The sequence below is a fragment of the Nicotiana attenuata genome, unplaced genomic scaffold, assembly GCF_001879085.1.
Source record: "Nicotiana attenuata strain UT unplaced genomic scaffold, NIATTr2, whole genome shotgun sequence".
NCBI classification, from domain to species: domain Eukaryota; kingdom Viridiplantae; phylum Streptophyta; class Magnoliopsida; order Solanales; family Solanaceae; genus Nicotiana; species Nicotiana attenuata.
In genome coordinates this window covers 86,612-91,451 of record NW_017672011.1, presented here as the reverse complement: position 1 = coordinate 91,451, position 4,840 = coordinate 86,612, and positions in this window count along the sequence as shown.

Genomic DNA, 4,840 nt, shown 5'->3' with positions numbered 1-4,840 from the left:
GATATGTATATTTTACCCGCCTAATTGTTATGTAACGTAGTTAACCTCTTTGAGCCTGTAATCCTGTTTCTTTGGCAACCACATTACAAGCCTTATCCTTTTGTTTGAATTAACCATCTATTTGAACCTTTTCACCTCTCATGAGCACTTGAATTGCAATGAGCTTTGTAAAAGTTAAAGTGTGGGGTGGTTGGTTTGGCTTTTGAGTGGAGCTAATGAAATAAGGAGAAAGGTGCACTGTGTTGACAAAAAAATAAGAGCCACTTGAATTGAAAAAAAAATAGTTGTATTGTTGTGAAAAAAAAAAAGATATTCATTGACAAGTGGTTGTTGATATCCAATTTTTCCCTCGTATATTTTTAAACATGCATACATACTTTTAAAATATTGTACATGCATTTACACACATGCACAATATTTTTACAATTTTTTCTATAATTTTTAAAGGCCTTAAATCAATTTATTTCTGCATTTTAATTATATAAATATTCAACAATTATCCCTCATATTACTTTACAATGATTTAGCCATCTAAATTCATCATTTATACTCATATAAGTGTTCAAATATTTTAATTATATTTTCTACAATTATAGTTGCATTTTAAGACTATAATTGCACATTTTGCAATAATTGCCCATCCATATGCATAATTACATTACCTATACAGAAAATAACTTTTTATATTTTTATAATATTAATTAATTATTTTAAATCACCTTCATGCATAAAAATTATTTTTTATAATTTAATTAGCTATTTTTAAAATTATTTTTATTAATAAATTGGGTATTTAACAAATAGCCCCTTAATTGTATCCAAAATCGGACCCTCCCAGCCCAATTTAAATTAACCTAAGCCCAAATCACCCCAGCCCAAAACCAAACGACCTCTACCCGACCCAAACCCCTTCAAATCGTGGCCGTTGATCTCTGAGATCAACGGTCCACGATCACCCTTTTCTTTTTTAACCCATACGACCCCCTAACCCTAGTCATTTGTTACACTCGGCCGCCCTTGAATCCCTTATCTTCCCTCTTCTCTCTGAGACCACCTAAACCCTAAATGCGCCGTCACCCCTAAACCTCCCAAATCCTTTCGATCCCTGACCTAATATGGGGTTATTTATGGTTTTGCTACCCTATCTAACCTACTACCTCTACTGGTTGTTCGATTCTTGCTGCTTTCTGAGGGAATCTCGAAGAGATTCGACTAGAAGTCGACCTAGGCTCTTCGTTTTCTTATGAATCCGCCTTGTGTTCATCAATGTTCATGAGTACCGTTAATTTTGTGGCTGTGATTAGATTTTCCTTTACCCCGTCCCCTTTCTCAAAAACCCTCATCTTTTCAACTTGAATCTGTTCAGGTCCTTGTAGATCTGGAGTGATTTGGAGTTTATCCAGTAGTTTTCTTTAAAAAATCTCTTGTTCTCTTTATCATCAATCAATTTTAACATCCCTCTAGATTAGGGTTTCGCTTCCTTCGTGTTTGCTGTTCAGTTCTCTGTAGATTTGAAACGATTTCGAGTTTCTATAGCATTTTTCTTTACAGATCTTCTGTTTTCCTTACTGTTAATCGATCCTAGTAATTAGGGTTTCACTTCGTCTGTTTCTGCAAAACTTTTCTAAAGATTCTTATGTGTTTGATTATCTTTTTCTACTGATTCTTTCATGACTGAGTTCCAGTTTTAGTTTGATTGATTATTTCATCACTCGCCTCAATATTTGCCCGTGATTCTTGAGCAATTGATTGATTACCTAACTGTTTAGGGTTCGAAATTTTCTTTGTTTACTGGGGTGATTACTTCCTATAATTTTATTTACTTTCCTTATTTTTGGGACTCCTAATTGATACTACTTGTCTTAATTGTTCCTACTAAGCTTAATTCGTGGGTTGATTGATTTACCAACTCCAGATTGGTCACTAATTTACTTGTGTTACCTTATTTGTGTGACTAATTGCTTGTTACTTGCCGGATTTTGGTGTTCTAACTTTAATTGGCTCTCAGAATAACCACTTACCTTATTTAGACCTCAATTCCGAGTTATTTTGGATACAATCCCATGATTTTTGCCTATTGATTGGCCCTGTCATGCCTAATTGATTGACTGATTGTTTTCTTTGCCTTATTTGCAAACTTTTAAACTGCTTTACCTTATTTACTCTACTCTGCTCAATGCTATATAAGCCTCACTCTTTTTTCTTTAACACACACGCACACAGACATAGAAAGACACACAAAGTTCTTGCTCTCTTCCTCTATCACAATCTTCTACTCTTTGTTTGTTGCACTGTCTAGCCGGCTGGAAGCCAAGGCTAGACCTTTGGACCCTGTTTGCTTCACTCTTCTATTGCTATCTCTTAACTGGTATGCCTCCACTACTGCTATTCAATTAAACCTATGTGTTTCCCTGATCAACATGTTTACTGCTATTCAATTAAACTATGTATCCTGTTATCAGCATGTCTACTTTTATCTCATTAGATCCCTGTGCTTTATGTTCCTAATCAGCATGTTTACTGCTATTCAATTAAGCCTATGTGTTTCCTTGTAATCAGCATGTCTACTTCTGTTTAACCTATGTGTTTCCTTGTAATTAGCATGTCTACTTCTGTTTAACCTATGTGTTTCCTTGTAATTAGCATTTCTACTTCTGTTTAACCTATGTGTTTCCTTGTAATCAGCCTACTACTATGTTTAATCAAACCTATGTGTTTCCTGCTTTCAGCATGTTTACATGTGTGCTTATATGTAAATTAGATCCATGTCTACTTGTTTTTCAACTGGCATGTTTCCTGCCCTGTTTTAAGTATTCACCCCCTAATAGACTAATAATTTCCATGCTCCCAATCCCTGCTCCCCCTTTGTACATGACTGTTTGATTTGGTAATCTGACCCCAGCATGCCATTTCTTTGTTTAATACCTGTCTATATACCCACCTAGTAACAACTAGTAAACTATGTTGAAACTTTGCTTGAAGTGATCCTGTTTCTGTCTACTGTTGGATTGCTGGAATCTTCTCTAAGTGTTGAATGACCCTGTTTGCTCCTTACCTCTTGAAAATCCAAAACTATTTCTTAAAACTATCTCCTGTTTTCAACTCCTATTCTTAGAACACCTAGGGTCCTGCCCCTCCAGTGTGAGCATTGCCTAGGAGTCCATGAGACTCCTCTGAACTTTTACACACTGGGGGTGGCTCTCCAAGAATTTGCTCACAAAAGGTTTCTTTAAAAGTTTTCTGGTGTGAGCATCGTCCGGGGTCCCTGAGGCCCTTGGGAACTTTGACACACCAGGATACCATTAGGTGCACTATGAGAATATTGGCATGTTCATACTTGGTTGAAGGCCTGGTTTTTTAGGTTTACTTTTTGGGCTTATCCAAGCTCCCTATAGTTTAGCGGTATCATTTCTGTAATTCATTCATCTTTGGTCTGTAATAATAACTCTTGTAAAACAGATATTGGGGATATTAGTAAAATGGGAGGGACTTTTATATATGTTTTGTGGGGAAATCGGGTAGAAATCCTGCTCTTAGGACTGTTATGATTATCTACCTGCATTAGAAACCATGCCTATAGGTTGTTGTATGCATTAGAAGACATGCTATAGGTTCATCATGTTAATCGCTCTGAATTTTTGTTTATGCATGTTCGCATCCGCGCTAGAAATCCTGTCTCTAGGTTGTTGCTAACTCAACCTCAACGATCATGTTCATGAATTCTCTTATGTGCATTAGAAACCATGTTCTAGGATTTTTATTGCACTCACCTTGATGTCATACCTGTAATCAAATCGTATAAAAAATTAATTTCTTCAGTAGCAATCATGCCTATAGGAAATAAGTATAAAAGCGATCCCAACACCTAGATATCAGACTAATATTAAAATTAGTTTTGCAACGTTTGTGATTATTTTCAGCACCTAGACAGCATGCCTATAGGATCTAATGAACCAAATTGCCTTCTTAAAATCATTTACTGGTTTATTCCAGTTCTAATTAACGATTAGATATCATGTTCATAGGACATCTCTGATCCACGCCTAGGCAAGCCTGTAGGGCAATTAAAATCTTGAAATTATAAAACTGTGTTTTTGTTGAACTGTTTGTGAATTGCCCAGATTCAGCTAGTCCTATAATCAGTAGGCGAAATGATTAAGTACCTTCTGCCTCACTTTAATAAAAACGCTACATATGTTCTGCTTTGTGCTCACCTAGATATCCTACTATAGGACTTTTAAGGTGTCTGAAATGCTGTTGTTTGAGACGTACAATTGCCTGCTTATTTGTGGAGGTAAATGTGAGCCTTTAACTTTTCGTTTATCTGACAGTCCTATTTGTTTTGCTTGTCGCTTAAATTTTTCTCCTTTTGAACACTATAGGAGAGTCTAGATCCACCTTAACTAGAAGTCCTAAATACCTCCAGGACCTTAAGTAAGGGACGGGTAATGCACGCATAGAGTACGTTTAATTAGAATTGCTTCTATAACCATTAAGGGGAGGGTAATCGGGTTGTAAAGAATATGATGACTTGTGCACTAATGCTATGTGTAACAGCCCAACTTGGGGACGATTAACAAGTGTTGCACATAAGTGATCCTATAGGCTAAAAAACCTAGGACCCTTTTTACCCCTTGTTTTAAACATAATATCTATTTGTGTAAATTGCTTTGTTTGCTTATAAGACTAATTCACCTAATTCGCGTTTGGCCGGGACCCACCGTTGTAGACCTCGAGGGGTGCCTAACACCTTCCCCTCAAGGTTATTTCGAGCCCTTACCCAATCTCAAGTAATGCAAATCGGTTTTTGAGTTATTTGCTTTAGGTGCCCTAACGCACC